Below are 12,948 nucleotides of genomic sequence, written 5' to 3' on the forward strand. Positions count from 1 at the left end.
AGCTAAGTCACAGAAAACCAAAGAGGTTGGTAACTACGCAGATTGCAGACCCCTGATCCTAATCACACAACTAACAGCAGCCATGGAGCGTACCTACGATGATTCTAGACGCCTCGTCACAGCCGGAGGACTAAATAAGCCTAAAGCAAGAAAAGGGGAAATCTAAAGTGCCCCAGAGCAGACCCCAAAGGAATAGACAGCCCCCACACATGTATTGACGGTGATACAAGATGAAAGCACAAACACAGGTAGGAAAATAGGCTGAGCAAATGATGGGGCTCACACTAACTAGAAAGGACAGGAAAGGAAAGATACTGTCTGCAATCACGCCAAAAAACCCTGCAAAAAAATGTCCAACACTTCTGATGGCAAAAAAAACCCTGAAGTCACTAGACTTCACCCACTATATCAGCACATTCTGAGAACAGAGCAAAAAGAGGCCAATCTAATAAGGGACAAAAAGCAAACTGGCACATACAGTAATATAAGAGTGGAAATTCAGCATAGCCCCAGCCGGGGCTGGCTGACCACACAAAAACTGAATAGACAAAACCAAATCAAATGTGAATATTAGCAGAGAAAACAGGAACTGAGCTGGAAACCAAGACCTCAGGAGGCAGGAAAAAAATCACCAGCATGGGAATAATGAGTCAGCTGTCTTAAATCCAGCCTGAGACTCCAGATGTCCAATCATCATCCTCATTATCAGGTGGCAGGTCTCTGTTAATTAGATCAGCTTCGTTATCTCCTGCCACCACCAGAGGGAGCCTGGAAAGAGAACTCACAACTCCTCTGTCAGCACAAACAGTTCCCTCACCAGAAACCAGAGGCAGACCAGAATGTTGTGATTTCATTTTCTGGTCTACAGGCAGGCTCCCTCAGGTGGTAACAGGAGGTAGTGAGGCTGATTTAATCAGTAGAGATCTGCCACCTGATAATGAGGATGACGATTGGACCTCAGGAATCTCAGATTGGATTTAAGACAGCTGACGCCCTACTCTGCTGCTGGTGATTCCTTCTGCTTGTCAGGTCTTGGTTCTCAGCTCTGTTCCAGTCAGCTCAAGCTAAGTTTCTCTGCTAATGTTCACACTTGATTGTGTTTTTCTATTCAGTTTTTTGTGTGGTCAGCCAGCCCCGGCTGGGGATATGCTGAATTTCCACTCTTATTTATTTGTATTTTCCAATTTGCTTTTAGTCCCTTATTAGATTGGCCTCTTTTTGCTCTGTCTCAGAATATTTCAGAGTGCTGATATAGTGGGAGAAGTCTAGTGACTTCAGGGTTAATTTTGTTATCAGAAGTGTTGGACATTATTTTGTAGGGTTTTGGGCAGATTGCAGACAGTGTCTTTCCTTTCCTCTCCTTTCTAGTTAGTTTGGGCCCCATCGTTTGCTCAGCCTATTTTCCTACCTGTGTTTGTGTTTTCATCTTGTTTCACCGTCAATACATGTGTGGGGGCTGTCTATTCCTTTGGGGTCTGCTCTGGGGCAGTTAGTTTTTCCTTTTCTTGCTTTAGGCTTATTTAGTCCTACGGCCGTGACTAGGCATCTAGGTTCATCGTAGGCACGCTCCACGGCTGCTGCTAGTTGTGTGGTTAGGATCAGGGATCTGCAATCTGCATAGTTACCAACCTCTCTGGTTTTTCTGGGCTTAGCATGTTTAGGCTTTTTCCTCCTCGGTGACCCATTCATAACACCAGAAAATGAGTTCACAACAATATGCTATGGCGGCCTCCGCTTCACCCACACTCCTCACCCTGGCAACAGACATGGTGGAGTGGGCCTTCTCCTTTCTTCCAACTGCACCTTCAACCCATGTCCAGCAACACGCGCACCCCCGCAGAAACCTTGCACATCTAGACACTCACACACTCTCTGACTCTATCCTACCATTGTCCTCCATATCTTCACTCCACGACACAGACACTGCCACTAGTTTCTACAATGCCACTCTTGCATCAGCCATCGACTCGGTTGGCCCTGGCATGCATAACAGAGTGCGACGAATCGATAGACAACCCTGGCACAATAACCACTAAAAAGCTTCGGCAAGCATCCCGAATTGCTGAACGACGCTGGAAGAAAACGCAGGTCACAAGACGACTTCACTGCAGTCAAACAAGCAACACTTGCATTCAAATCAGCTCTCTTCTCTACTAAACAGGCCTACTTTACATCCCTTGTATCTTCCTTATCCCACAACCCTATACAGTTGTTCAATACCTTTAACTCCCTCCTCCGCCCACCACTGCCCCCTCCAACTTCCCTAATCTCTGATGAGGACTTCGCCACGCACTTCAACAAGATAGACCAAACACGGCAAGTCTTTATTATTAAACCACCACAACCCCTTTGTATACCAGACCAATGCCGAAACCCGATAATCTCCTTATCCAACATAACTGAAGGGGAGCTTGCTCATCTTCTCTCCAAATCACACCTCACCACTTGTGCACTTGACCCCATCCCATCTCCTCCCCAACCTCGCCACCACTCTTATCCCATCTCTAACCCACCTCTTCAACCTATCACTAACTTCCGGTACCTTCGCTTCTGCTTTCAAACATGCCACAATCACGCCTAACCTCAAAAAGCCAACCCTCGACCCAACCGCTATGTCCAGCTATCGCCAAATATTGCTGCTCCCATTCGCTTCCAAACTCCTGGAGCAGCACGTTCACGCTGAACTTTCCTCCCATCTCTCATCTAAGATGCTCTTTAACAATCTACAATCTGGTTTCCGCCCTCATCACTCCACTGAGACAGCCTTGACCAAAATTACTAACGACCTACTTACAGCCCAAGCGAACGGACAATACTCTATACTCCTGCTCCTAGACCTGTCCTCTGCCTTCGACACAGTTGACCACTGCCTCCTACTACAGATCCTCTCCTCCTTTGGCATCAAAGACCTTGCCCTATCCTGGATCTTCTCATACCTCTCCAACCGCACATTCAGTGTCTCCCACTCCCACACTACCACCTCATCCCACCCTCTCTCTGTTGGAGTCCCCCAAGGCTCTGTTCTAGGACCCCAACTCTTCTCAATCTATACACTTGGTCTGGTGCAACTCAAAGTCCCACGGATTCCAGTACCACCTTTATGCCGATGATACTCAGATCTACGTCTCTGATCCAGACGTCCTCTCTGCTCTCCAAAATCTCGGAGTGTCTATAAGCCATATCCTCCTTCTCCTCCCGCTTCCTCAAACTGAATGTGGACAAATATGAACTGATCATCTTTCCCCCATCTCACAGATCTTCCTTACCAGACCTATCTATAACAACTGACGACATCACGCTTTCCCCCGTACCAGAGGTCCGCTTCCTCGGAGTAACCCTTGACTCTGCCCTGTCCTTCAAACCGCACATCCAAGCTCTCTCCACCTCCTGCCGCCTCCAGCTCAAAAATATTTCCAGAATCCGTCCCTTCCTCAACCCTCACTCTACTAAAATGCTTGTGCATGCCCTCATCATCTCCTGTCTCGACTACTGAAACATCCTTTTCTGTGACCTCCCTGCTAACACCCTCACACCTCTCCAGTCCTTCCTCAACTCTGCTGCCCAACTAATTCATCTCTCTCCTCGCTACTCCTCCGCTTCTCCCCTCTGCAAATCTCTTCACTGGCTCCCACTCCCTCAGCGTATCCAATTCAAATTACTAATACTGACCTACAAGGCCATCTATAACCTGTCTCCTCCTTATATCTATGAACTGATCTCCCGATATCTTCCCTCACGTAATCTCCGATCCTCCCAAGACCTCCTTCTCTCCTCCACACTTATTCGCTCCTCACCCAACCGCCTCCAAGACTTCTCCCGAATATCCCCCATCCTCTGGAATTCTTTGCCCCAACATGTCCGTCTATCAACCACACTCGGATCCTTCAGATGGAACCTGAAAACCAATCTCTTCAGGAAAGCCTACAGCCTGCATTAATCCCCGCTGCCCCCTCACCACTACTGGAGCTACCACCTCACCATCACTGGAGCTGCTGCAACCCCCCAACATACTGTCTCCTTCCCCACCATCCTGTAGAATGTAAGCTCGCAAGGGCAGGGTCCTCTCTCTCCTCTGTATCAGTCTGTGATTGTTAGTTTGTTTACTGTAAGTGATATCTGTAATTTGTATGTAACCCATGTACAGCACCATGGAATCAATTGTGCTATATAAATAAATAATAATAATATTAATACCATCTCTTTTCTTGATGCTGCCCTGGCTTCCCAAACAGTGAGCACCTTCTACCCAAGTCATATCTAACAAGGGTGAGCCCTGCCGACTTCACCATGTTCCAGACCCACAACAGTCCTGGAGATGCGTCAATACTCCACAAACTCTGGGGTTGTGAGTGGAAGTTATCCAAAAAGGCACAAACACTGCTTATTCATCTGATGGTAGATGGATGTCTGGGAGTCAGGCCAGTGCCCACAAGTTCATAGCGGGAAACAGAGCAGCCATGATGCTTATCTGATCACAAAGATCTAGGAGGCATCTGCCAGAGCTTTAATCGCAGCCGCTCTGGTGTGTGACTACTGTCTTGGTGAAAAGTCATCATTGTCTGCCCACCACACAGTTCTCCACTGTGTTATGTTGTTCCCTACCTCCTATTCTTCCATCTGCATGGAGCCAACAGATGTAAGAGTTGAGAAAAGATCCTGACGTACACCTTTTGACTGAGGTTTTTCCCCTTTGGCTTCCATTATAAAAAGTAAAAACTTAAAGCTCCTAAATCTTGATTTCTTTCTGCATACTGTTTAGTATGCTATTCCATATTTTTTTGCCGTATAAAAGGCATATACTGGCCCTATGACACTCTTCTTGCCTCCTTAAGGAGAATCAAAATGTAAGAATACGTGCAGCAGTTACAGTATCTTTCCTGAAGAATATATTCATAAAGATGAGGAATGTAACAAATGGCTGCTGGTTGATTACTATTTAGAAGAATTTTGCCTAAAAAAAACATAATAAGGTCTAAGTAACTTCCACCCGTTATAAGGCCCATTCAAGTGCAGCCACCTTTTTACTATAAGTGGGACCTTATGCTAATATAATTCTAAAAGTAGAAAAAGTCAGACAATAAAAAAAAAAAGCAGGCAGAAATAAGCAGTAAGTATGAGCAGACATTCATTATCCAAATCATCTGCATGAAGATTGTTAATTGGTGAAAACACTGCAGGATTGCTACTGAATCTTAATACACATGCTTTATTGTTGGTGCCAAAGCATGATTAATGCAACTCAGACTTATAAAAAAGCTTTTAAAACAGACAAAAAAATACAGTTTACTCACAACCTAACTATTCATATGTGGAAATGGAGATTTATTACAACCTACGCCAAGTCTGGAAAATATATTGTGCTCATTTGATTGAAAATTTAAAGAAACTGTCCAGAGGTAAGGTAATGATAACTTATCCTTAGCATAGTCCAAAAGATTGGTGGGGTCTGATACCCTGCAAACTACTCGGAAATCAGCTGTTTGTAGCTCCTATGGCGGCCGGGAGTAAATAGCGTATGGAGCTGAGATACGGCAATTCTTTACACTAAGAAGTGGACAATCTTGGCATTGCAGCTCGGTTCTTATTCACTTCAGTGGGAGCTGATCTGCAGCATCTGAGATTGGCCACCATATAGTATACACAACTGTGCTCTTCTCCTTTGTACACTGTGTGCTTCTGGTCTCCGAGAGAGCTGCAAAGACCTGACCGGAGGGGGTGCCGGGTATTGGTTCCTCAATGGTCTAAGACTGATGATCTAACCTTAGGTTAGGTCAAGAATTTATAAGTTCCTGACGATCGCTCAGTCAAGATTTCATAATAAATAGTATTTGCAGTGTTTACACCAGTAGACATAAGAATACGTTCTAATAATGTCAACGTGTAAGGAAAGCGACAAGTCACCAAACTGGACATTCATGAACTGGCAAGAGCCTTAATGAAACTGAATAATACTGCATCTTGGAATTTTCCACCTGCTCTTACAGACGCCTGTTTGCAGGAATATGCAAGGAGTTATTTAAATTTCAAATTCAGCTTGTCTGATATCAATATAAAAGGAGTGGGATGTGTCATGAAAAACATAATGAGGCACATTGACACCAATTTGTAACTGCAATGTAACATGCAAAATTTTCAACAGCACGAGATAATAACATGCCTTTAGTGTGACCACTGAACTACTTGAGAAACGATACTGCAAGTATCAACAACTAAGTCCTCGGATCTCCACGAACTATGACTTTAAACTATAAACTATGTCACTAGATCTAATGACATCCACTCTGCTGCTGCTCCTTCTGACTGTGAGATTAGTGCTCCATTCTTCATGTCTAAATATGGCTGCTGAAGAGGTATTAAAAGCGAGGTGGAAAGTCCGAACCGTACCTCCCAACAGTCACAGTGCATAACGATGGACAAATCATGCGGTGCGCATAGCTTTGACCAAACCCTCTCGCAACACCCATTTACTATTTCTTCTACCCTGGCAGGAAGAGATATCAGAGGAGCAGTGGCAGTGAGGGACATTCAGTACATGCCCGGGACTGCAGGGCGTAGACCCAAATTCAAGACTGTCCCACTGTATCCGGGAAGAGAAGATTGACTCGTGGGATTCCAGTCCAGCCTCCAGATCAGTGGTACCTGGCTTCTGGTTGGGAGATGCACGAGTCTCTTACCTTCCGGTGTTCCCAGCGCGCCTTTTGATTAGCCAGGTCTGGCAAGACGCAATTTGTGCATTAGGCTTTGATTCTGCCCTTAGAGTAACTGCAGTTTTTACATGTGTCTTTTTGGTTTTTTTTGGGGGGGGGTTCCTGAAATCGGGACAGTCCTACTAGATCTGGGAACTGGGAACATTGGGAGCTTCCCCTGCCTGTCCCTTGCTATAGGATGGACACAGCAATATCAGCATGGACACTCTTCAATCCCACACAAATGGAAAGGCAGGGAAAGCATCTTTCAGACTTTCCACACACTCTCTATTGGATGTTATAAAAAAATAGAGAACCTATCTCATAGATGGTAGGATAAGGAAATAGATAAGGCCATTAAGTATGGGGTACATTAGAAAAGTATGATTACGTGAAAGTTCAGCTCTCCTCTGATTTCATTTCTGGTCTAAAATCAGCTGAGAGAAGCTCAGTAAAAGACAGATACATTAGGTAATCATTCCCGATATAACGCACCAATTTCCTAAGTAAATATATTTCTTAAGATACTATTGACATGAATTTCTCACCAGATGTTGGTAACAACCCATCCGATACACACAGTCAAAGAAATTAAACCCTAGATGTCCATAAATTAAGTTATGTGTAATAGTGAGAAATGACACAGGGAAAATTATATAACACTTACTGAAATTTATTTCATACTTGTTACAAATGCCTTTGTTGGTGACGACAGTTTAAAAACGCCTCCTGTATGGAGAAACAAGTACCATGCATTGCACAGGTGTGATTTTGGCACAATCTTCCAAACAAATACTCTAAAGGTCCCGTGAGCTCTGTGAACTCTGAGCTTCATTGCCTTCCATAAATTTTCATTTTGAATTCAGGTCAGGTGATTGACTGGGCCATTCTAGAAGCTATATTTTCTCTCTCTGAAATCAATTTAGAATTTCCTATGCTGCGTGTTTTGGATCACTGTCTTGCTGAAATGTCCACCCTCGTTTCATCTTCACCATCCTAGAAGATGGCAGCAAGTTTTTTTACCAAGAATGTCTGTGTACATGTGATATGCAGTGCCTTTTGGCCTCCAAACAAGGTGGGTATTATGACATCCAAAAAGTTAAATTTTGCGCGTATCTCACCAGAGTATATTCTCCTACTATTTCAAAAGCTTGTCTAATTGTTGTTGAAACTTTTGCGCTTGAACAGGCTTTTTGTTCAGTAATAGAGTCTTGCATGGTGAGCATGGCCATGGAGGTAGAGTGCATTACTTATAGTTTTCTTTGAAACAACTGTACCTGCTGATTCCAGGTCTTTCTGTAGCTTTACACAGGTAGTCCTTGGCTCTTGGACAACTCTTGTAATAATTATTTTCACTCCTCAGTCTGAAATCTTGCGGGGAGCACCTGGCTGTTGTCAGTTTATGGTGAAATTATGTTTTTTCCTTTTCTGGATTATGGCCCCAACAGTGCTCACTGGAACCTTAGGTAGTTTAGAAATTCTTAGACAATGCAGTATGTTGTGGAACAATAAGGTTGTGAAGGTCTTCAGACAGCTCACTGGTTTTACCCATCAGGAGATGTTTCTTGTGTGGTACCTTGCTAATGAGACACCTTTTTATAAACCATCAGTTTAACCAGTCGATTTTATCTTTCAGTAAGTGGCAGGATTGTTTCTAATTAAAAAATAGATGCAATTTAAAGCAGAAGGGCACTATTGAATTTTTTACACAGAATTGTGCTTTTTGTTCCATTAAAAATGGCTAATCTAGCTATAAACTGGAGTTACTTTTTCACTGTCATTTCAATAAATCTATCTTAAACATTTATGTATTAGTAAGAAGTTCTTATTAGCATTGTCTTTCCATCTCCTCAGCAGGAAGGAAACACAATCATTCCATTAACAGTACACAAAATGGTTCTTGTCACTATCATCCTTATCTCTTACATATTCTCTTGTAAAGTTGTGGCCAAATCAGGATTTCATATAGACATCCCCAAGTGTCCTATTTCACAAAATGACAGACCTCCAGCCAGCTGAACAGCAGATGTTTTATACTTCAAACACAGCAGAAAGCAGAAAATGGCTAATAAAAATAAAGAGATGCAGAACCTGATATAAAATTAACTGTACATGTGTCTCATCTTATTCATAGAGCAGTTATTCCACAATTAAAGTGAGCATCTTGTAAAGTGTTAATTTTGTTCACTTTGTTTTGTAAATTAATTTTTGCCCTTTAATACTGCCATAATGCTGATCATATGTATTAGTCGGTTCTGGAGAGATAGTTGTCAGTCGAATCGGTGACCCCCCCCCCCATGCACATGTTCTTATTAGGACATGGAGAGCAAACCTCTGGTAGACACTTCTGGTAAAAACTTCTCTCTCCTTGAGAATGTTAAGGCCAGAATGTTGAAATCCAACTGATTTGTATCTTCCCTAAAGACTGCTGTCTAGGGGAGAGTTGGGTAGCCTCACACATATAAGAAGGTCGGCCAGTCTGGCTAAAATTGGTGCATCATGTCTGGTTCCATCAGTTTTATAGCTGGGGTGGTTCCTGGTTGTAAGCTAGTAGCAGGGCCGGCCCGAGAGATTACGGCGCCCTAGGCGAAACTATTTTGTTGCGCCCCTACTATTCTTGGCAGTAGATGAAAACTTGGGATATAAATTTAGGAGCAAAATAAACCACAACAACAATGATTAATTAACTCTCTCCTAACTCTTTAATCTTCTGAGAAGTTGTATAGGACAAATATATACAAAGTAATCAATAACACAAAACAAAAACGACCATAGGTAATTAAAATTTTTGTTTCCTTGCCTTTTTTTTTTTTAAAAGGATGACACTAAGTCACCGAGATTAATTTGTTTAGCAACTTCAGATTCTATCGAAATAGTTGCCAACCCAACCATCCTCTCTTGCGTCATATTTGCCCTTAACTATGTACACTTTTCTTTCCATCCCTAAAACTTTTTGCCTTTTGAAAAGATTTTTTATCATTTTTTCTATTTTTTCTCTGGCGCCCCCTTTGGGTCGGCGCCCTAGGCGGCCGCCTAGTTCGCCTATACGTTCGGGCCGGCCCTGGCTAGTAGTTATATGTACTTTATTTACTTTTATCATAAAACGTTTTACTGTTCTGATTGACCGTTTAATATATTGCATTGCTTCTGTGTAATGTATGGGTTCTAAATGGCACAGAAAATTGAGCAAAATAGTTAAAGGGAACCTGGCATGTAAAGTAACGCTATTAACCTGCAGATATGGGGTTAATCTGCAGGTTAATAGCACTCTGATTTGGTGCAGCTGCAGTGAGGAAATTAATCTGATTCCTCCCAGCAGCCTCCGGCAATCTGTCACTGAGGTGCGATCAGCGTGGCTTAGTACACAGAGCAGCGACTGTAACCTCACCCGCGGCACTGTCAGCTGGCTCAGCAGTGCATCAGTACAGAGCCGTCTGTCCGTGAGTACCAGGGGTGCGGTTATAGTGACAGTGATGTATTGAGCGATGACTGAAGCTGTTTCGGTTGCGTCTCTATGACTGAAAGCAGGAGGCTGCAGGGAGGAAAATAATTAATTTCCTTCTGGTAGCCGACCTTTCAGTGTGGCAGCCACACAGTTTCACAACACTGTTAACCTGCAAATTTACCCTATATTTGCAGGTTAATAGCGTTTTATTCACATGACAGGTTCCCTTTAAGCAGTCGCACAAATACACTTTACTGTAAGTGTTGGCAAGAATCGCTATTGCATGAAATTTTCCAGCTCTAAGTGCCAGAAACACATTACTTAACTACAACGTTATCCCTGCTAAGTATTCCACACTACTAAAACAAAAGACCATCTGTTGAAAGTTTTCTGGGATTTTTTTCTTGGTGCCAAATAAAGTCATACATATCCTTCAAAATGAATTGCAAATCAAGGAATTAAGATTCATAGACAATTAGAGAAAAAAAGTTCCATTTGTACCTTTCAACTATCTGCAATAGACAAAACCTGCATACCAGACGCTCTGCATTGGTACAAGAAAAATTAGGTTCATAGACGGGATGAAAAGGAGCTGGTCCCACAATCCCTACTTCTTTGAAGTGCCCCTTGGCAAGAATTTGATCATAAAGTGCCCCCCGACTGGAAACTCTAGCAATCAGCTGTGATCTGTGGAGAAACTTGGGCGTTTTAATTTCCCTGGAGTATAAACGCAAGGAAAGCTGAGAGGAGAAAATAAAAAAATCACTGTCTATAAAGTACAAAATGGAAGCATCCTATATCAATGTACAAACAGCATGTGAAAACCAAAGAACCAATTGGGAGGGATATTTCCATCTTCTAGTATTATGTCATATCACTGTAGCATCACAAGGATGTGCTAAACTATTATTTTACTTTGGGGGAGATTAACACCTCTGGGTCCCCTAATAACTCAAAGAATGAAGAGACGTAGATCCCTCAGCCTTACCCTGCACAGAAGGTCTGTCATCCACTGCAACCAGCAAAACTACTGTTGTGTCCTCATCATTCCATCAATTATGGGGGGAACTCAAGAGTCGGACCCCACGATCAGTAAGTGATGGCATACTGAAGCTATATGCCGCTACAACTTGAGGTGCCATTACTACTTGAGTCTCTTTAGTTGTTACAAAGACTTTTTGCTTCGGACCAATCTTGACGCTTGACGTGAAACGTGAGTTTTCAAACACTGATGATCATAGGGAACATCATATCAGTGCACCTATATGTGGATGGAGTTGCCGTTGTTACAGATGAACAATCACTAAATTACTTCTTCATTTGTACTACTTTTTGCTGCAATCATGCTTATTTTTAATTTCACATACAGTGATCATTATTAAAGAATATAGCTAAGGCACAATAAAAAATGTCAAGATCAGCTATTCTATATATATATTTTCCGGTATGTGTCTCCATATTGACCCTTACTGTGTTTAAAAAAACAAACAAACCCCACAACATTCCTACATTGCTTGCCAGGGGGTGGTGTACTAAGGAAGATCGTCAGTTAAGATCAGTGGCATAGGCATGTTGCTGGTCTGATCTGGCCGCACTCCCATGCAGCTAGCAGAGATAGCTTAGCCTCTGTAGCGTGGGAGAAGTACAGGAACACTACAGATGGCCAGATCTAGCTTCACTTGCTAATTGTATAGAAAACAGCTTAAAAGTATGCACTCCTTGCCTAGGAAACCATCTTCTACAAGATGGCTTGTAACCTAGGCAAGGAGCAGTAAATTATATTAAAGATCTTTCAAGTCTTGAGAATAAAGGATTTTTAATAAGAAATCAATTGAAAAGAGGTTTGTTTTTACAAGCACTTTGCCCTTTTACCGATTAGTGAACATGAGACAATACCCTTTTAATATAAAGGGAAAAAAATTCAATCAACGCAGAACTAGGTTTTAGATTTTCAGAATTGTCCTCAATTTTCAGGCAATGGGTTTGTTAACAAACAAACTTAATTGCCCAGTCTGAGATTTTACACTTCATGACAACCTTACATGTGAAGTGCAATACAACGTTCTCCAAAAATGATGAGCCATGACCTATCAAATGTACCTAAATGTGCAAAGGTAGGAAATAAATCACTAGAAGCATACGTCTGCTTTTAATCATCCCACATCTACTTTACTTGAAAACTATTCTTTTAATGGCGGTTCTTTCTCAAAGATCTATTTACTAACTTTCAATCTTTAGACCTTTTGACATCTCCAGTATTTTTAGAGACATGCTATGTTCCCCATCTCCTCCATGTTCTCCCTCTTGCCACCATCCTTCTTTTCTTCTACTTGCAGCTGTGATTTCTCTACCTGTATGAGGCATCTTGAATGATCTTCATATGTAAAGGCACCCAAAAATGCAGAAGACAATGAACCAGTCGGTTAGGATCCTCATTTTCTATCCAGTGGTTGCTGATGAATGTACAGATGGACCTTGTGAATACCCGAGTCTGGAATATCTTTTTACCTATGGTTCCCCATTTCGTTTTTGTCCAATTTCTCATAATGCCTCATGATCAGATATTATTTTATGTTGGATTGTACCTTTGAGACATTTTTCAGTGGTTTTGTCTGGGTTTATTGCTTTACTTTTTATTACAATATAAAAATGTTTCAATACAGAATAGAACAAAATAATAGAAAGACCTAAATCTGTCAGGAATATTGGTGAAAGTGGCCAGGCTTGCATTTGTTGGAATATTTTTGGATCCAAAAATAATGAATCATTGCAGAGCGCATTCATTTTGGTATGCATCATAAGTAAAATACAATCATG

The 12,948-nt window shown here is 42.2% G+C and overlaps 1 protein-coding gene across 4 annotated transcripts in view; it reads right to left on the bottom strand.

The window, feature by feature from the left end:
- CENPP (centromere protein P) overlaps positions 1-12,948 on the bottom strand; it is a 383,707-nt gene that overhangs the window by 295,704 nt on the left and 75,055 nt on the right. The gene's annotated exons all lie outside the window — the stretch shown is intronic.

Source organism: Dendrobates tinctorius, unplaced genomic scaffold (genome assembly GCF_039654945.1).
Source record: "Dendrobates tinctorius isolate UK_male_01 unplaced genomic scaffold, ASM3965494v1 ptg000159l, whole genome shotgun sequence".
NCBI classification, from domain to species: Eukaryota; Metazoa; Chordata; class Amphibia; order Anura; family Dendrobatidae; genus Dendrobates; species Dendrobates tinctorius.